Source organism: Tursiops truncatus, unplaced genomic scaffold (genome assembly GCF_011762595.2).
Source record: "Tursiops truncatus isolate mTurTru1 unplaced genomic scaffold, mTurTru1.mat.Y mat_scaffold_694_arrow_ctg1, whole genome shotgun sequence".
NCBI lineage: Eukaryota > Metazoa > Chordata > Mammalia > Artiodactyla > Delphinidae > Tursiops > Tursiops truncatus.
Window position 1 is genome coordinate 16,726 of NW_022983378.1, and position 21,486 is coordinate 38,211.

The window sequence follows — 21,486 nt, forward strand, 5'->3', positions numbered from 1 at the left end:
CACTTGGCAACCAAAGCATTCTGAGTAATGTATGCCACAACGTGGGAGGTGAAGGTTCTCCACAACTCGGGCACACGAAGGAACCCCCCACATTAGATGAGGCGGTGAGCTCAGAGGTTCAAACCAAGACTCAGGAATTGCACCCAGGCCTGATGAGTGGAGTGTCTGCAGGATCCTAGTGATGCTTACCAACGGCAGGAGTTGTGGACGTCCACCAGCCTGAGGAAAGCACAGCAGGATTAGAAGAGGTGTCTACAGTCAGGGTTGCTCTAGTGACCTGTCACTCACATCAGGGAATGTGGGGTGTGAGACTCTCCACTGCCGGGGAGGAATAGGTCTTTTCTGAGAGCCGGCCATGAGCCGGACCATGCCCTCCAATGTCCAAGACATGGCGATGAGGCGCCCCGCTCCACAGGAGCAATTAGCACGCTCTCCTGCCTGAGTGCTCTCGGGGGAAAGTATCCCTTTTGGACTCTGCGGGGGGGGTGGGACCTGAAACAGCCCAGTTCTCCCTGCACACACAACTCTCGGTCTAGACAATGCTTTCAGGCAGAAATGACCCAGAACAGGCCTCCCTGTCACCCAAAGCTCTGGGGAGACACTGTGTAGCCACAATGTCCTTAAATCGCCGAGTCAGACCCGAGGACCCTTGCGCTATGGCTCCTCTGGAAGCGTCTGCTCGCTCTAGAGTGACCAGGGCAGGTACTGAGAGGGGGCAAACGTCCACTCGCCCCGCCTGGGGCTCCTGGCTGGAGTCTGTGGAGGTGGGTGGGGACGGAGGGGACAGCCCGGAGTCAAGAGGCACGGACTCACCTGGCAGGAGCGTGGACTGGGGCCTGGCACTGGGAGAGAGAGAAGGCAGATCAGACACCTTGCACAGAAGGGGCACCACAGGGGCAAAGGGGGACGGCGCGTTGACCGGGTGACATGCTCAGTCCATGCTTGAGCCCTGCCACGCGGGGTGGACCTCTGCCATCCTCACCCCCCAAAGAGGCTCCTCCTGAGAGGTCCAGGCAGCCCAGCATCCCTTATTTCCAATGTCAAGGTGATTAGCTCTGTGTCTAGATGGCCGAGTGGACCCAAACCAGACATCAGCCTCACAGCATTTATGGGCCCACTGAGGCAGCAACACTGAGGCGTCAAGTTCAAAGTCCAAAACCCATGTGAGATCTGTCAGGCTTGTCTGTAGGTGGTGACAAGGCTGTGGCTGGCAGGCCACACAGGGGCCACTGCCCTGCGCACGGCAGACCTGCTGCCAGACAGTGCATCCCGGTTCCCTGCAGGGGCTACTGCCCCGGACTCAGGAACGAAACCTGGGCCACCTGCAGTCCTAGGCCATGACCTGCATTCAGAGACCTCGTGACAGAACTAGCCTCCCTTTCTTGCCTCTGGCTTGCACTGTGGCTGGAGAAAAAGGGCTTCAAGTCACTTTCAGTTTGGTTCTTTGCCCAATTCACCAGCTACATGCCTGCAGCTTGTCAAAAAGCTCATACTAATTCTTAGCAGAGAGACAAGGTGATGTAAGGAAGCAAGAAATGTAAAAATGCTGTAAAAGGGATTCAGAATGTCAGAAGGAAACGACTCCCCCAGAGATGGACACCTAGGTTATTTGAGACAACCTGCGCAGACGACACTGGCGTCCTCACTGTGTCTACAGTTGTGTGTGTTCCAGGGGTTGTGAGGGCAGCTCCACAGGTAGCTCTCGTGCCCCGAGCAGCCCACGTCATCCAGGACGATCGGCCCTGAGCCCTGACCATACTGGGCATTTCCTGGGGCCGACATGGCCCAGCCACAGCCCAGCTGCCTGCAAACCACGTTGGCGTCGTTGGTGTCCCAGCTGTCATCACACACGGTGCCCCAGGAGCCTCGGTACAGGACCTCCACCCGGCCCCGACACCTGTCGCTTCCATTCACTAGCCTCAGGGCAATCCTGAATCAGTTCCTGGAAGGAGACGGGAAAATGCACTCTTCTGTGTCTTCCGGAGGAACAGGTCCTGAGGACCAAACGCGATTCAGAATCCTTCCAGGGAAAGACTTCTGAGTTCAAGGTAATGTTTTCCTTCCGGAGGACCTGACTGAGCCCGGTCATCATCATTTATCCCCACGGGGCTGTTTGATAGAACCCTTGGCTGTGGACAGAGGAACGCACATTTCTGATGGGTTCCCCACAAGGTCCAGCATTTCAGTGGCTGATCCCAGCCTTGGGAAGGAAGTGGAAGAGGGGAAGCCCACAGCCTGAATCCGCAGGGACCACTGGGATGAACTTGAGCCCCTGTAGCAGGAGCAGCAGAGACAGCTTCCCAGACCCCGCCAAGGACCACCTTCAGATGTTCACTCCCACATGGGAACCCACTCCATCAGGCCAAGGTTATTCTAGACACTATTTTCTGCTGAGCACTCACTCATGTCATTTTTTACCCCAAAATTGTGCTGACCTTGACCAAGCCGTGCACCCACTGAAAATCATCAGAGCCCATGGACTTCATTACGAAGAAGGCATCTATTGGTAGCAGCTGTTCAGAGTCTTTCCAGGGCTTGTCAGCTGAAGAGCTAGAAAAAAAAGACTATCTCCCCTGGGATGTACACCTGAGGCTGACAACTGTCCCTTGGCAGGAAGAAAGCTGTCAGTGAAGTCCGTAAACATGAGACAACAGGGGTAAGAAAAGTGCAGGGGAAAAGCTGTACTGGAACTTCTGGATCCAGCTCTACCTGAAGACCGTCCTACCACTGACCTATGGAAGCCATTGCGGCCCCCAGTCCCACCCCCATCTCAAGGCAGTGTGAGCTGGGATCCTGCCACTTGGCAACCAAAGCATTCTGAGTAATGTATGCCACAACTGGGAGGGAAGGGTCTCCACAACTCTGGCACGCGAAAGGAACCCTCCACATTAGATGAGGTGCTGAGCTCAGAGGCTCAAACCAAGAGTCAGGAATTGCACCCAGGCCTGATGAGTGGAGTGTTTTGCAGGATCCAAGTGAGGGTTACATCGGCAGGAGCTGTGGGCGTCCACCAGCCTGAAGGAAAGCACAGCAGGATTAGAGAGAAGGAGTCTACAGTCAGGGTTGCTCTAGTGACCTGTCACTCACATCAGGGAATGTGGGGTCTGAGACTCTCCACTGCCTGGGGGAGGAATAGGTCTTTTCTGAGAGCCGGCCGTGAGCCGGACCATGCCCTCCAATGTCCAAGGCATGGAGACGAGGCGCCCCGCTCCACAGGAGCAATTAGCACGCTCTCCTGCCTGAGTGCTCTCGGGGAAAGTATCCCTTTTGGACTCCGCGGTGGGGGTGGGACCGAAACAGGCCAGTTCTCACCACACACATAACCCTCTGTCTAGACAATGCTTCAGGCAGAAATGAGCCAGGACAGGCCTCCCTGTCACCCAAAGCTCTGGGGGCACTGTGTAGCCACAATGTCCTTAAATTGCTGAGTCAGACCCGAGGACCCTTGTGCTATGGCTCCTCCGGAAGCGTCTGCTCGCTCTAGAGTGACCAGGGCAGGTACTGAGAGGGGGCAAACGTCCACTTGCCCCGCCTGGGGCTCCTAGCTGGAGTCTGTGGAGGTGGGTGGGGACGGAGGGGACAGCCCAGAGTCAAGAGGCAAAGGACTCACCTGGCAGGAGCGTGGACTGGGGCCTGGCATCTGGGAGAGAGAGAAGGCAGATCAGACACCTTGCACAGAAGGGGCACCACAGGGGCAAAGGGGGACGGCGCTGAGCAGGTGACACGCTCAGTCCATGCCTGAGCCCTGCCACGCGGGGTGGGACCTCTGCCATCCTCACCCCCCAAAGAGGCTCCTCCTGAGAGGTCCAGGCAGCCCAGCATCCCTTATTTCCAATGTCAAGGTGACTGATTAGCTCTGTGTCTAGATGACCGAGTGGACCCAAACCAGTCATCAGCCACACAGCATTTATGGGCCCACTGAGGCAGCAACACTGAGGAGTCTAGTTCAAAGTCCAAAACCCGTGTGTGATCTGTCAGGCTTGTCTGTAGGTGGTGACAAGGCTGTGCCGGCAGGCCACACAGGGGCCACTGCCCTGTGCACGGCAGACCTGCTGCCCAGACAGTGCATCCCAGTTCCCTGCAGGGGCTACCGTGCAGGACTCAGGAACCATCCCTGGGCCACCTGCATTCCTAGGCCATGACCTCCATTCAGAGACCTCGTGACAGAACTAGCCTCTCTGCCTCTGCCTTGCACTGTGGCTGGAGAAAAAAGGGCTTCAAGTCACTTTCAGTTTGGTTCTTTGTTCCAATTCACCAGCTACATGCCTGGCATCTTGTCAAAGAGCTCATACTAATTCTTAGCAGAGAGACAAGGTGATGTAAGGAAGCGAGAAGTGTAGAAAATGCTTTGAGAGGGGATCAGAGTGAAAGAAGGAAACCACACCCCCAGAGAGGGACACCCAGCTTATGTGAGACCAACCTGAGCAGACGACACCGGCGTCCTCGCTGTGTCCACAGTTGTGTGTGTTTCCAGCCATTGTGAGGGCAGCTCCCACAGGTAGCTCTCGTGCCCCCTGCAGCGCACGTCGTCTAGGACGATCGGCCCTGAGCCCTGACCGTACCGGGCACTTCCAGGGGCCAACGTGGCCCAGCCACAGCCCAGCTGCCTGCAGACCACGTTGGCGTCGTTGGTGTCCCAGCTGTCATCACACACAGGTGCCCCAGGGAGCCTCGGTACAGGACCTCGACCCGGCCCTCACACCTGTTACCTCCATTCACCAGCCTCAGAGCCAATCCTGATTCAGTTTCTGGAAGGACACGGGAAAATGCACTCTCCTGTGTCTTCCAGAAGAAGAGGTCCTGATGACCGAACGCGATTCAGAATCCTTCCAGGGAAAGACTTCTGAGTTCAAGGTAATGTTTTCCTTCCGGAGGACCTGACTGAGCCCGGTCATCATCATTTATCCCCACGGGGCTGTTTGATAGGAACCCTTGGCAGTGGACAGAGGAACGCATGTTCTCTGATGGGTTCCCCACAAGGCCCAGCAATTCAGTGGCTGATCCCAGGCTTGGGAAGGAGGTGGGAAGAGGGGAAGCTCACAGCCTGAATCCCAGGGACCACTGGGATGAACTTGAGCCGCTGCAGCAGGAGCACAGCAGAGACAGATTCCAGACCCCGCCAAGGAGCCACCTCAGATGTTCACTCCCACATGGGAAACCCGCCTCCATCAGGCCCAAGGATATTCTGAAGGACTACTTTTCTGCTGAGCACTCACTCATGTCATTTTTTACCCCAAAATTGTGCTGACCCTTGACCAAGCGTGCACCCACTGAAAATCCTCAGAGCCCATGGACTTCATTACGGAGAAGGCATCTATAGGTAGCAGGCTGTTCAGAGTCTTTCCAGGCTTTGTCAGCTGAAGAGCTACAAGAAAAAGACTATCTCCCTCCTGGGATGTACACCTGAGGCTGACAACTGTCCCTTGGCAGGAAGAAAGCTGACAGTGAAGTCCGTAAACATGAGACAATAGGGGTAAGAAAAGTGCAGGGGAAAAGCTGTACTGGAACTTCTGGATCCAGCTCTACCTGAAGACCGTCCTACCACTGACCTATGGAAGCCATTGCGGCCCCAGTCCCACCCCCAACTCAAGGCAGTGTGAGCTGGGATCCTGCCACTTGGCAACCAAAGCATTCTGAGTAATGTATGCCACAACTGGGAGGTGAAGGGTCTCCACAACTCTGGCACGCGAAAGGAACCCTCCACATTAGATGAGGTGCTGAGCTCAGAGGCTCAAACCAAGAGTCAGGAATAGCACCCAGGCCTGATGTGTGGAGTATCTACAGGATCCAAGTGATGCTTACCATTGGCAGGAGCTGTGGGCGTCCCCGAGCCTGAAGGGAAAGCACAGCAGGATTAGAGAGAAGGTGTCTACAGTCAGGGTTGCTCTACTGACCTGTCACTCACATCAGGGAATGTGGGGGTCTGAGACTCTCCACTGCCTGGGGGAGGAATAGGTCTTTTCTGAGAGCCGGCCGTGAGCCGGACCATGCCCTCCAATGTCCAAGGCATGGCGATGAGGCGCCCCGCTCCACAGGAGCAATTAGCACGCTCTCCTGACTGAGTGCTCTCTGGGGATAGTATCCCTTTTGGACTCCGCGGGGGGGCGGGCATGGGGACCCGAAACAGCCCCCGTTCTCCTGCACACATAACTCTCGGTCTAGACAATGCTTTCAGGCAGAAATGACCCCAGAACAGGTCTCCCTGTCACCCAAAGCTCTGGGGAGACACTGTGTAGCCACAATGTTCTTAAATCGCTGAGTCAGACCTAGGACCCTACTGCTATGGCTCCTCTGGAAGCGTCTGCTCGCTCTAGAGTGACCAGGGCAGGTACTGAGAGGGGGGCAAACGTCCACTCGCCCCGCCTGGGGCTCCTGGCTGGAGTCTGTGGAGGTGGGTGGGGACGGAGGGGACAGCCAGAGTCAAGACGCACAGGACTCACCTGGCAGGAGCGTGGACTGGGGTCTGGCAGCTGGGAGAGAGAGAAGGCAGATCAGACACCTTGCGCAGAAGGGGCACCACAGGGGCAAAGGGGGACGGCGCTGAGCAGGTGACACGCTCAGTCCATGCCTGAGCCCTGCCACGCGGGGTGGGACCTCTGCCATCCTCACCCCCCAAAGAGGCTCCTCCTGAGAGGTCCAGGCAGCCCAGCATCCCTTATTTCTGTGTTAAGCTGATTAGCTCTGTGTCTAGATGACCGAGTGGACTCAAACCAGTCATCAGCCACACAGCATTTATGGGCCCGCTGAGGCAGCAACACTGAGGCGTCAAGTTCAAAGTCCAAAACCCGTGTGAGATCTGTCAGGCTTGTCTGTAGGTGGTGACAAGGCTGTGGCTGGCAGGCCACACAGGGGCCACTGCCCTGCGCACAAGAGATCTGCTGCCCAGACAGTGCATGCCAGTTCCCTGCAGGGGCTACTGTCCCGGACTCAGGAAGCAAACCCTGGGCCACCTGCATTCCTAGGCCATGACCTCCATTCAGAGACCTCGTGACAGAACTAGATTCTTTTGCCTCTGGCTTGCACTGTGGCTGGAGAAAAAGGGGTTCAAGTCACTTTCAGTTTGGTTCTTTGTTCCAAATCACCAGCTACATGCCTGGCATCTTGTCAAAGAGCTCATACTAATTCTTAGCAGAGAGACAAGGTGATGTAAGGAAGCAAGAAATGTAAAAATGCTGTAAAAGGGATTCAGAATGTCAGAAGGAAACGACTCCGCCAGAGAGGGACACCTAGGTTATTTGAGACCAACCTGCGCAGACGACACTGGCATCCTCACTGTGTCTACAGTTGTGTGTGTTCCAGGGGTTGTGAGGGCAGCTCCACAGGTAGTTCTCATGCCCCGAGCAGCCCACGTCATCCAGGACGATCGGCCCTGAGCCCTGACCATACTGGGCATTTCCTGGGGCCGACATGGCCCAGCCACAGCCCAGCTGCCTGCAGACCACGTTGGCGTCGTTGGTGTCCCAGCTGTCGTCACACACGGTGCCCAGGAGCCTTGGTACAGGATCTCCACCCGGCCCTCACACCTGTCGCTTCCATTCACTAGCCTCAGGGCTAATCCTGATTCAGTTCCTGGAAGGAGACAGGAAAATGCACTCTCCTGTGTCTTCCGGACGAACAGGTCCTGAGGACCCGAACGCGATTCAGAATCCTTCCAGGGAAAGACTTCTGAGTTCAAGGTAATGTTTTCCTTCCGGAGGACCTGACTGAGCCCGGTCATCATCATTTATCCCCACGGGGCTGTTTGATAGAAACCCTTGGCTGTGGACAGAGGAACGCACATTTTCTGATGGGTTCCCCACAAGGTCCAGCATTTCAGTGGCTGATCCCAGCCTTGGGAAGGAAGTGGGAAGAGGGGAAGCCCACAGCCTGAATCCGCAGGGACCACTGGGATGAACTTGAGCCCCTGTAGCAGGAGCCCAGCAGAGACAGCTTCCCAGACCCCGCCAAGGAACCACCTTCAGATGTTCACTCCCACATGGGAACCCACTCCATCAGGCCCAAGGTTATTCTAGACACTATTTTTCTGCTGAGCACTCACTCATGTCATTTTTTACCCCCAAATTGTGCTGACCCTTGACCAAGCCGTGCACCCACTGAAAATCATCAGAGCCCATGGACTTCATTACGAAGAAGGCATCTATTGGTAGCAGGCTGTTCAGAGTCTTTCCAGGGCTTGTCAGCTGAAGAGCTAGAAAAAAAAGACTATCTCCCCTCCTGGGATGTACACCTGAGGCTGACAACTGTCCCTTGGCAGGAAGAAAGCTGTCAGTGAAGTCCGTAAACATGAGACAACAGGGGTAAGAAAAGTGCAGGGGAAAAGCTGTACTGGAACTTCTGGATCCAGCTCTACCTGAAGACCGTCCTACCACTGACCTATGGAAGCCATTGCGGCCCCCAGTCCCACCCCCATCTCAAGGCAGTGTGAGCTGGGATCCTGCCACTTGGCAACCAAAGCATTCTGAGTAATGTATGCCACAACTGGGAGGTGAAGGGTCTCCACAACTCTGGCACGCGAAAGGAAACCCTCCACATTAGATGAGGTGCTGAGCTCAGAGGCTCAAACCAAGAGTCAGGAATTGCACCCAGGCCTGATGAGTGGAGTGTTTTGCAGGATCCAAGTGAGGGTTACCATCGGCAGGAGCTGTGGGCGTCCACCAGCCTGAAGGGAAAGCACAGCAGGATTAGAGAGAAGGAGTCTACAGTCAGGGTTGCTCTAGTGACCTGTCACTCACATCAGGGAATGTGGGGTCTGAGACTCTCCACTGCCTGGGGGAGGAATAGGTCTTTTCTGAGAGCCGGCCGTGAGCCGGACCATGCCCTCCAATGTCCAAGGCATGGAGACGAGGCGCCCCGCTCCACAGGAGCAATTAGCACGCTCTCCTGCCTGAGTGCTCTCGGGGGAAAGAATCCCTTTTGGACTCCGCGGTGGGGGTGGGACCCGAAACAGGCCAGTTCTCACCACACACATAACCCTCTGTCTAGACAATGCTTTCAGGCAGAAATGAGCCCAGGACAGGCCTCCCTGTCACCCAAAGCTCTGGGGAGACACTGTGTAGCCACAATGTCCTTAAATTGCTGAGTCAGACCCGAGGACCCTTGTGCTATGGCTCCTCCGGAAGCGTCTGCTCGCTCTAGAGTGACCAGGGCAGGTACTGAGAGGGGGCAAACGTCCACTTGCCCCGCCTGGGGCTCCTAGCTGGAGTCTGTGGAGGTGGGTGGGGACGGAGGGGACAGCCCAGAGTCAAGAGGCAAAGGACTCACCTGGCAGGAGCGTGGACTGGGGCCTGGCATCTGGAGAGAGAGAAGGCAGATCAGACACCTTGCACAGAAGGGGCACCACAGGGGCAAAGGGGGACGGCGCTGAGCAGGTGACACGCTCAGTCCATGCCTGAGCCCTGCCACGCGGGGTGGGACCTCTGCCATCCTCACCCCCCAAAGAGGCTCCCTCCTGAGAGGTCCAGGCAGCCCAGCATCCCTTATTTCCAATGTCAAGGTGACTGATTAGCTCTGTGTCTAGATGACCGAGTGGACCCAAACCAGTCATCAGCCACACAGCATTTATGGGCCCACTGAGGCAGCAACACTGAGGAGTCTAGTTCAAAGTCCAAAACCCGTGTGTGATCTGTCAGGCTTGTCTGTAGGTGGTGACAAGGCTGTGCCCGGCAGGCCACACAGGGGCCACTGCCCTGGGCACGGCAGACCTGCTGCCCAGACAGTGCATCCCAGTTCCCTGCAGGGGCTACCGTGCAGGACTCAGGAACCAATCCCTGGGCCACCTGCATTCCTAGGCCATGACCTCCATTCAGAGACCTCGTGACAGAACTAGCCTCTCTTGCCTCTGCCTTGCACTGTGGCTGGAGAAAAAGGGCTTCAAGTCACTTTCAGTTTGGTTCTTTGTTCCAATTCACCAGCTACATGCCTGGCATCTTGTCAAAGAGCTCATACTAATTCTTAGCAGAGAGACAAGGTGATGTAAGGAAGCGAGAAGTGTAGAAAATGCTTTGAGAGGGGATCAGAGTGAAAGAAGGAAACCACACCCCCAGAGAGGGACACCCAGCTTATGTGAGACCAACCTGAGCAGACGACACCGGCGTCCTCGCTGTGTCCACAGTTGTGTGTGTTCCAGCATTGTGAGGGCAGCTCCACAGGTAGCTCTCGTGCCCCCTGCAGCGCACGTCGTCTAGGACGATCGGCCCTGAGCCCTGACCGTACCGGGCACTTCCAGGGGCCAACGTGGCCCAGCCACAGCCCAGCTGCCTGCAGACCACGTTGGCGTCGTTGGTGTCCCAGCTGTCATCACACACGGTGCCCCAGGAGCCTCGGTACAGGACCTCGACCCGGCCCTCACACCTGTTACCTCCATTCACCAGCCTCAGAGCCAATCCTGATTCAGTTTCTGGAAGGACACGGGAAAATGCACTCTCCTGTGTCTTCCAGAAGAAGAGGTCCTGATGACCGAACGCGATTCAGAATCCTTCCAGGGAAAGACTTCTGAGTTCAAGGTAATGTTTTCCTTCCGGAGGACCTGACTGAGCCCGGTCATCATCATTTATCCCCACGGGGCTGTTTGATAGAACCCTTGGCAGTGGACAGAGGAACGCATGTTCTCTGATGGGTTCCCCACAAGGCCCAGCAATTCAGTGGCTGATCCCAGGCTTGGGAAGGAGGTGGGAAGAGGGGAAGCTCACAGCCTGAATCCCCAGGGACCACTGGGATGAACTTGAGCCGCTGCAGCAGGAGCACAGCAGAGACAGCTTCCAGACCCCGCCAAGGAGCCACCTTCAGATGTTCACTCCCACATGGGAACCCGCTCCATCAGGCCCAAGGATATTCTGAAGACTACTTTTCTGCTGAGCACTCACTCATGTCATTTTTTAACCCCAAAATTGTGCTGACCCTTGACCAAGCCGTGCACCCACTGAAAATCATCAGAGCCCATGGACTTCATTACGGAGAAGGCATCTATAGGTAGCAGGCTGTTCAGAGTCTTTCCAGGGCTTGTCAGCTGAAGAGCTACAAGAAAAGACTATCTCCCCTCCTGGGATGTACACCTGAGGCTGACAACTGTCCCTTGGCAGGAAGAAAGCTGACAGTGAAGTCCGTAAACATGAGACAATAGGGGTAAGAAAAGTGCAGGGGAAAAGCTGTACTGGAACTTCTGGATCCAGCTCTACCTGAAGACCGTCCTACCACTGACCTATGGAAGCCATTGCGGCCCCCAGTCCCACCCCCAACTCAAGGCAGTGTGAGCTGGGATCCTGCCACTTGGCAACCAAAGCATTCTGAGTAATGTATGCCACAACTGGGAGGTGAAGGGTCTCCACAACTCTGGCACGCGAAAGGAAACCCTCCACATTAGATGAGGGTGCTGAGCTCAGAGGCTCAAACCAAGAGTCAGGAATAGCACCCAGGCCTGATGTGTGGAGTATCTACAGGATCCAAGTGATGCTTACCATTGGCAGGAGCTGTGGGCGTCCCGAGCCTGAAGGGAAAGCACAGCAGGATTAGAGAGAAGGTGTCTACAGTCAGGGTTGCTCTACTGACCTGTCACTCACATCAGGGAATGTGGGGTCTGAGACTCTCCACTGCCTGGGGGAGGAATAGGTCTTTTCTGAGAGCCGGCCGTGAGCCGGACCATGCCCTCCAATGTCCAAGGCATGGCGATGAGGCGCCCCGCTCCACAGGAGCAATTAGCACGCTCTCCTGACTGAGTGCTCTCTGGGGATAGTATCCCTTTTGGACTCCGCGGGGGGGCGGGCATGGGACCCGAAACAGCCCCCGTTCTCCCTGCACACATAACTCTCGGTCTAGACAATGCTTTCAGGCAGAAATGACCCCAGAACAGGTCTCCCTGTCACCCAAAGCTCTGGGGAGACACTGTGTAGCCACAATGTTCTTAAATCGCTGAGTCAGACCTAGGACCCTACTGCTATGGCTCCTCTGGAAGCGTCTGCTCGCTCTAGAGTGACCAGGGCAGGTACTGAGAGGGGGCAAACGTCCACTCGCCCCGCCTGGGGCTCCTGGCTGGAGTCTGTGGAGGTGGGTGGGGACGGAGGGGACAGCCCAGAGTCAAGACGCACAGGACTCACCTGGCAGAAGCGTGGACTGGGGTCTGGCAGCTGGGAGAGAGAGAGAAGGCAGATCAGACACCTTGCGCAGAAGGGGCACCACAGGGGCAAAGGGGGACGGCGCTGAGCAGGTGACACGCTCAGTCCATGCCTGAGCCCTGCCACGCGGGGTGGGACCTCTGCCATCCTCACCCCCCAAAGAGGCTCCTCCTGAGAGGTCCAGGCAGCCCAGCATCCCTTATTTTCTGTGTTAAGCTGATTAGCTCTGTGTCTAGATGACCGAGTGGACTCAAACCAGTCATCAGCCACACAGCATTTATGGGCCCGCTGAGGCAGCAACACTGAGGCGTCAAGTTCAAAGTCCAAAACCCGTGTGAGATCTGTCAGGCTTGTCTGTAGGTGGTGACAAGGCTGTGGCTGGCAGGCCACACAGGGGCCACTGCCCTGCGCACAAGAGATCTGCTGCCCAGACAGTGCATGCCAGTTCCCTGCAGGGGCTACTGTCCCGGACTCAGGAAGCAAACCCTGGGCCACCTGCATTCCTAGGCCATGACCTCCATTCAGAGACCTCGTGACAGAACTAGATTCTTTTGCCTCTGGCTTGCACTGTGGCTGGAGAAAAAGGGGTTCAAGTCACTTTCAGTTTGGTTCTTTGTTCCAAATCACCAGCTACATGCCTGGCATCTTGTCAAAGAGCTCATACTAATTCTTAGCAGAGAGACAAGGTGATGTAAGGAAGCAAGAAATGTAAAAATGCTGTAAAAGGGATTCAGAATGTCAGAAGGAAACGACTCCGCCAGAGAGGGACACCTAGGTATTTGAGACCAACCTGCGCAGACGACACTGGCATCCTCACTGTGTCTACAGTTGTGTGTGTTCCAGGGGTTGTGAGGGCAGCTCCACAGGTAGTTCTCATGCCCCGAGCAGCCCACGTCATCCAGGACGATCGGCCCTGAGCCCTGACCATACTGGGCATTTCCTGGGGCCGACATGGCCCAGCCACAGCCCAGCTGCCTGCAGACCACGTTGGCGTCGTTGGTGTCCCAGCTGTCGTCACACACGGTGCCCCAGGAGCCTTGGTACAGGATCTCCACCCGGCCCTCACACCTGTCGCTTCCATTCACTAGCCTCAGGGCTAATCCTGATTCAGTTCCTGGAAGGAGACAGGAAAATGCACTCTCCTGTGTCTTCCGGACGAACAGGTCCTGAGGACCGAACGCGATTCAGAATCCTTCCAGGGAAAGACTTCTGAGTTCAAGGTAATGTTTTCCTTCCGGAGGACCTGACTGAGCCCGGTCCCCACGGGGCTGTCTGATAGAACCCTTGGCTGTGGACAGAGGATCGCACATTTTATGATGGGTTCCCCACAAGGCCCAGCATTTCAGTGGCTGATCCCAGCCTTGGGAACGATGGTGGGAAGAGGGGAAGCCCACAGCCTGAATTTTCAGGGACCACTGGGATGAACTTGAGCCCCTGCAGCAGGAGCACAGCAGAGACAGCTTCCCAGACCCCTTCAAGGAGCCACCTTAAGATGTTCACTCCCACATGGGAACCGCTCCATCAGGCCCAAGGTTATTCTGAAGACTACTTTTCTGCTGAGCACTCACTCATGTCATTTTTTAACCCCAAACTTATGCTGACTCTTGACCAAGCCGTGCACCCACTGAAAATCATCAGAGCCCATGGACTTCATTACGAAGAAGGCATCTATTGGTAGCAGGCTGTTCAGAGTCTTTCCAGGGCTTGTCAGCTGAAGAGCTAGAAAGAAAAGACTATCTCCCCTCCTGGGATGTACACCTGCGGCTGACAACTGTCCCTTGGCAGGAAGAAAGCTGACAGTGAAGTCCGTAAACATGAGACAATAGGGGTAAGAAAAGTGCAGGGGAAAAGCTGTACTGGAACTTCTGGATCCAGCTCTACCTGAAGACCGTCCTACCACTGACCTATGGAAGCCATTGCGGCCCCCAGTCCCACCCCCAACTCAAGGCAGTGTGAGCTGGGATCCTGCCACTTGGCAACCAAAGCATTCTGAGTAATGTATGCCACAACTGGGAGGTGAAGGGTCTCCACAACTCTGGCACGCGAAAGGAACCCTCCACATTAGATGAGGTGCTGAGCTCAGAGGCTCAAACCAAGAGTCAGGAATTGCACCCAGGCCTGATGAGTGGAGTGTTTTGCAGGATCCAAGTGAGGCTTACCATCGGCAGGAGCTGTGGGCGTCCACCAGCCTGAAGGGAAAGCACAGCAGGATTAGAGAGAAGGAGTCTACAGTCAGGGTTGCTCTAGTGACCTGTCACCTCACATCAGGGAATGTGGGGTCTGAGACTCTCCACTGCCTGGGGGAGGAATAGGTCTTTTCTGAGAGCCGGCGTGAGCCGGACCATGCCCTCCAATGTCCAAGGCATGGAGACGAGGCGCCCCGCTCCACAGGAGCAATTAGCACGCTCTCCTGCCCTGAGTGCTCTCGGGGGAAAGTATCCCTTTTGGACTCCGCGGTGGGGGTGGGACCCGAAACAGGCCAGTTCTCACCACACACATAACCTCTGTCTAGACAATGCTTTCAGGCAGAAATGAGCCCAGGACAGGCCTCCCTGTCACCCAAAGCTCTGGGGAGACACTGTGTAGCCACAATGTCCTTAAATCGCTGAGTCAGACCGAGGACCCTTGTGCTATGGCTCCTCCGGAAGCGTCTGCTCGGTCTAGAGTGACCAGGGCAGGTACTGAGAGGGGGCAAACGTCCACTTGCCCCGCCTGGGGCTCCTGGCTGGAGTCTGTGGAGGTGGGTGGGGACGGAGGGGACAGCCCAGAGTCAAGAGGCAAAGGACTCACCTGGCAGGAGCGTGGACTGGGGCCTGGCATCTGGGAGAGAGAGAAGGCAGATCAGACACCTTGCACAGAAGGGGCACCACAGGGGCAAAGGGGGACGGCGCTGAGCAGGTGGACACGCTCAGTCCATGCCTGAGCCCTGCCACGCGGGGTGGGACCTCTGCCATCCTCACCCCCCAAAGAGGCTCCTCCTGAGAGGTCCAGGCAGCCCAGCATCCCTTATTTCCAATGTCAAGGTGACTGATTAGCTCTGTGTCTAGATGACCGAGTGGACCCAAACCAGTCATCAGCCACACAGCATTTATGGGCCCACTGAGGCAGCAACACTGAGGTGTCTAGTTCAAAGTCCAAAACCCGTGTGTGATCTGTCAGGCTTGTCTGTAGGTGGTGACAAGGCTGTGCCCGGCAGGCCACACAGGGGCCACTGCCCTGGGCACGGCAGACCTGCTGCCCAGACAGTGCATCCCAGTTCCCTGCAGGGGCTACCGTGCAGGACTCAGGAACCAATCCCTGGGCCACCTGCATTCCTAGGCCATGACCTCCATTCAGAGACCTCGTGACAGAACTAGCCTCTCTTGCCTCTGCCTTGCACTGTGGCTGGAGAAAAAGGGCTTCAAGTCACTTTCAGTTTGGTTCTTTGTTCCAATTCACCAGCTACATGCCTGGCATCTTGTCAAAGAGCTCATACTAATTCTTAGCAGAGAGACAAGGTGATGTAAGGAAGCGAGAAGTGTAGAAAATGCTTTGAGAGGGGATCAGAGTGAAAGAAGGAAACCACACCCCCAGAGAGGGACACCCAGATTATGTGAGACCAACCTGAGCAGACGACACCAGCGTCCTCGCTGTGTCCACAGTTGTGTGTGTTCCAGCCATTGTGAGGGCAGCTCCACAGGTAGCTCTCATGCCCTGAGCAGCCCACGTCGTCCAGGACGATGGGCCCTGAGCCCTGACCGTACCGGGCACTTCCAGGGGCCGACGTGGCCCAGCCACAGCCCAGCTGCCTGCAGACCACGTTGGCGTCGTTGGTGTCCCAGCTGTCATCACACACGGTGCCCCAGGAGCCTCGGTACAGGACCTCCACCCGGCCCTGACACCTGTCACCTCCATTCACCAGCCTCAGGGCCAATCCTGAATCAGTTCCTGGAAGGAGACGGGAAAATGCACTCTCCTATGTCTTCTGGAAGAAGAGGTCCTGAGGACCGAACGCGATTCAGAATCCTTCCAGGGAAAGACTTCTGAGTTCAAGGTAATGTTTTCCTTCCGGAGGACCTGACTGAGCCCGGTCATCATCATTTATCCCCACTGGGCTGTTTGATAGAACCCTTGGCAGTGGACAGAGGAACGCATGTTCTCTGATGGGTTCCCCACAAGGCCCAGCAATTCAGTGGCTGATCCCAGGCTTGGGAAGGAGGTGGGAAGAGGGGAAGCCCACAGCCTGAATCCCCAGGGACCACTGGGATGAACTTGAGCCCCTGTAGCAGGAGCCCAGCAGAGACAGCTTCCAGACCCCGCCAAGGAGCCACCTTCAGATGTTCACTCCCACATGGGAACCCCACTCCATCAGGCCCAAGGTTATTCTAAACACTATTTTTCTGCTGAGCACTCACTCATGTCATTTTTTTTTTTTATTGCGTTATGCGGGCCTCTCACTGTTGTGGCCTCTCCCATTGCGGAGCACAGGCTCCGGACACGCAGGCTCAGCGGCCATGGCTCACGGTCCTAGCCGCTTCACAGCATGTGGGATCTTCCGTGACCGGGGCACGAACCCGCGTCCCTTGTATCGGGGGGCGGACTCTCAACCACTGCGCCACCAGGGAAGCCCACTCATCCCATTTTTAAACCCCAAACTTATGTTGACTCTTGAACAAGCCGTGCACCCGCTGAAAATCATCAAAGCACATGCACATCACTACGGACAAGGAATCTATTGGTAGCAGGCTGTTCAGAGTCCTTCCCAGGCTTGTGAGCGCAAGAGCTAGAAAAACACGGACTCTCTCCCCCTCCTGGGCTGTAGACCTGTGGCTATCACCTGTACCTGGCAGGAAGCAAGCCGACAGTGAAGTCCATAACATGAGAAAATAGGGGTAAGAAAAGTGCAGGGGAAAACCTGTACTGGAACTTCTGAGATCCAGCTCTACCTGAAGACCATCCTACCACTGATCTATGGAAGCCATTGCGGCCCCCAGTCCCACCACCAACTAAAGAGAGTGTGAGCTGGGATCCGGTCACTTGGCAACCAAAGCATTCTGAGTAATGTATGCCACAACTGGGAGGTGAAGGTTCTCCACAACTCGGGCACACGAAAGGAACCCCCCACATTAGATGAGGCGGTGGAGCTCAGAGGTTCAAACCAAGACTCAGGAATTGCACCCAGGCCTGATGAGTGGAGTGTCCTGCAGGATCCTAGTGATGCTTACCAACGGCAGGAGTTGTGGACGTCCACCAGCCTGAAGGGAAAGCACAGCAGGATTAGAGAGGTGTCTACAGTCAGGGTGGCTCTAGTGACCTGTCACTCACATCAGGGAATGTGGGGTCTGAGACTCTCCACTGCCTGGGGGAGGAATAGGTCTTTTCTGAGAGCCGGCCGTGAGCCGGACCATGCCCTCCAATGTCCAAGACATGGCGATGAGGCGCCCCGCTCCACAGGAGCAATTAGCACGCTCTCCTGCCTGAGTGCTCTCGGGGGAAAGTATCCCTTTTGGGACTCTGCGGGGGGGGTGGGACCTTGAAACAGCCCAGTTCTCCCTGCACACACAACTCTCGGGTCTAGACAATGCTTTCAGGCAGAAATGAGCCCAGAACAGGCCTCCCTGTCACCCAAAGCTCTGGGGAGACACTGTGTAGCCACAATGTCCTTAAATCGCTGAGTCAGACCCGAGGACCCTTGCGCTATGGCTCCTCTGGAAGCGTCTGCTCGCTCTAGAGTGACCAGGGCAGGTACTGAGAGGGGGCAAACGTCCACTCGCCCCGCCTGGGGCTCCTGGCTGGAGTCTGTGGAGGTGGGTGGGGACGGAGGGGACAGCCCGGAGTCAAGAGCACGGGGACTCACCTGGCAGGAGCGTGGACTGGGGCCTGGCATCTGGGAGAGAGAGGAAGGCAGATCAGACACCTTGCACAGAAGGGGCACCACAGGGGCAAAGGGGGACGGCGTTGACCGGGTGACATGCTCAGTCCATGCTTGAGCCCTGCCACGCGGGGTGGGACCTCTGCCATCCTCACCCCCCAAAGAGGCTCCTCCTGAGAGGTCCAGGCAGCCCAGCATCCCTTATTTTCTGTGTTAAGCTGATTAGCTCTGTGTCTAGATGACCGAGTGGACTCAAACCAGTCATCAGCCACACAGCATTTATGGGCCCGCTGAGGCAGCAACACTGAGGCGTCAAGTTCAAAGTCCAAAAACCCGGTGTGAGATCTGTCAGGCTTGTCTGTAGGTGGTGACAAGGCTGTGGCTGGCAGGCCACACAGGGGCCACTGCCCTGCGCACAAGAGATCTGCTGCCCAGACAGTGCATGCCAGTTCCCCTGCAGGGGGCTACTGTCCCGGACTCAGGAAGCAAACCCTGGGCCACCTGCATTCCTAGGCCATGACCTCCATTCAGAGACCTCGTGACAGAACTAGATTCTTTTGCCTCTGGCTTGCACTGTGGCTGGAGAAAAAGGGGTTCAAGTCACTTTCAGTTTGGTTCTTTGTTCCAAATCACCAGCTACAAGCCTGGCATCTTGTCAAAGAGCTCATACTAATTCTTAGCAGAGAGACAAGGTGATGTAAGGAAGCAAGAAATGTAAAAATGCTGTAAAAGGGATTCAGAATGTCAGAAGGAAACGACTCCGCCAGAGAGGGACACCTAGGTTATTTGAGACCAACCTGCGCAGACGACACTGGCATCCTCACTGTGTCTACAGTTGGTTGTGTTCCAGGGGTTGTGAGGGCAGCTCCACAGGTAGTTCTCATGCCCCGAGCAGCCCACGTCATCCAGGACGATCGGCCCTGAGCCCTGACCATACTGGGCATTTCCTGGGGCCGACATGGCCCAGCACAGCCCAGCTGCCTGCAGACCACGTTGGCGTCGTTGGTGTCCCAGCTGTCGTCACACACGGTGCCCCAGGAGCCTTGGTACAGGATCTCCACCCGGCCCTCACACCCTGTCGCTTCCATTCACTAGCCTCAGGGCTAATCCTGATTCAGTTCCTGGAAGGAGACAGGAAAATGCACTCTCCTGTGTCTTCCGGACGAACAGGTCCTGAGGACCCGAACGCGATTCAGAATCCTTCCAGGGAAAGACTTCTGAGTTCAAGGTAATGTTTTCCTTCCGGAGGACCTGACTGAGCCCGGTCATCATCATTTATCCCCACGGGGCTGTCTGATAGAACCCTTGGCGTGGACAGAGGATCGCACATTTTATGATAGGTTCCCCACAAGGCCCAGCATTTCAGTGGCTGATCCCAGCCTTGGGAACGAGGTGGGAAGAGGGGAAGCCCACAGCCTGAATTTTCAGGACCACTGGGATGAACTTGAGCCCCTGCAGCAGGAGCCACAGCAGAGACAGCTTCCAGACCCCGCCAAGGAGCCACCTTCAGATGTTCACTCCACATGGGAACGCTCCATCAGGCCCAAGGTTATTCTGAAGACTACTTTTCTGCTGAGCACTCACTCATGTCATTTTTTAACCCCAAACTTGTGCTGACTCTTGACCAAGCCGTGCACCCCCACTGAAAATCATCAGAGCCCATGGACTTCATTACGAAGAAGGCATCTATGGTAGCAGGCTGTTCAGAGTCTTTCCAGGGCTTGTCAGCTGAAGAGCTAGAAAAAAAAGACTATCTCCCCTCCTGGGATGTACACCTGCGGCTGACAACTGTCCCTTGGCAGGAAGAAAGCTGACAGTGAAGTCCGTAAACATGAGACAATAGGGGTAAAGAAAAGTGCAGGGAAAAGCTGTATGGAACTTCTGGATCCAGCTCTACCTGAAGACCGTCCTACCATGACCTATGGAAGCCATTGCGGCCCCCAGTCCCACCCCCAACTCAAGGCAGTGTGAGCTGGGATCCTGCCACTTGGCAACCAAAGCATTCTGAGTAATGTATGCCACAACTGGGAGGTGAAGGGTCTCCACAACTCTGGCACGCGAAAGGAACCTCCACATTAGATGAGGTGCGAGCTCAGAGGCTCAAACCAAGAGTCAGGAATTGCACCCAGGCTGATGAGTGGAGTGTTTGCAGGATCCAAGTGAGGCTTACCTCGGCAGGAGCTGTGGGCGTCACAGCCTGAAGGGAAAGCACAGCAGGATTAGAGAGAAGGAGTCTACAGTCAGGGTTGCTCTAGTGACCTGTCACTCACATCAGGGAATGTGGGGTCTGAGACTCTCCACTGCCTGGGGGAGGAATAGGTCTTTTCTGAGAGCCGCCGTGAGCCGGACCATGCCCTCCAATGTCCAAGGCATGGCGACGAGGCGCCCCGCTCCACAGGAGCAATTAGCACGCTCTCCTGACTGAGTGCTCTCGGGGGAAAGTATCCTTTTGGACTCCGCGGTGGGGGTGGGACCCGAAACAGGCCAGTTCACCAACCAATAACCCTCTGTCTAGACAATGCTTTCAGGCAGAAATGACCCAGGACAGGCCTCCCTGTCACCCAAGCTCTGGGGAGACACTGTGTAGCCACAATGTCCTTAAATCGCTGAGTCAGACCGAGGACCCTTGTGCTATGGCTCCTCTGGAAGCGTCTGCTCGCTCTAGAGTGACCAGGGCAGGTACTGAGAGGGGGCAAACGTCCACTTGCCCCGCCTGGGGCTCCGGCTGGAGTCTGTGGAGTGGGTGGGGACGGAGGGGACAGCCCAGAGTCAAGAGGCAAAGGACTCACCTGGCAGGAGCGTGGACTGGGCCTGGCATCTGGGAGAGAGAGAAGGCAGATCAGACACCTTGCACAGAAGGGGCACCACAGGGGCAAAGGGGGACGGCGCTGAGCAGGTGACACGCTCAGTCCATGCCTGAGCCCTGCCACGCGGGGTGGGACCTCTGCCATCCTCACCCCCCAAAGAGGCTCTCCTGAGAGGTCCAGGCAGCCCAGCATCCCTTATTTCCAATGTCGGGTGACTGATTAGCTCTGTGTCTAGATGACCGAGTGGACCCAAACCAGTCATCAGCCACACAGCATTATGGGCCCACTGAGGCAGCAACACTGAGGTGTCTATTCAAAGTCCAAAACCCGTGTGTGATCTGTCAGGCTTGTCTGTAGGTGGTGACAAGGCTGTGCCCGGCAGGCCCACAGGGGCCACTGCCCTGGGCACGGCAGACCTGCTGCCCAGACAGTGCATCCCAGTTCCCTGCAGGGCTACCGTGCAGGACTCAGGAACTCAATCCCTGGGCCACCTGCATTCCTAGGCCATGACCTCCATTCAGAGACCTCGTGACAGAACTAGCCTCTCTTGCCTCTGCTTGCACTGTGGCGGAGAAAAAGGGCTTCAAGTCACTTTCAGTTTGGTTCTTTGTTCCAATTCACCAGCTACATGCTGGCATCTTGTCAAGAGCTCATACTAATTCTTAGCAGAGAGACAAGGTGATGTAAGGAAGCGAGAAGTGTAGAAAATGCTTTGAGAGGG

General features: G+C 56.1%; 1 pseudogene; it reads right to left on the reverse strand.

Annotated features, from left to right (window-relative positions):
* The window catches only part of LOC117310957 (scavenger receptor cysteine-rich domain-containing protein DMBT1-like), a 34,207-nt pseudogene extending 15,161 nt beyond the window's left edge, over positions 1 to 19,046 (reverse strand).
* Between the last annotated feature and the right edge of the window lie 2,440 nt (positions 19,047 to 21,486).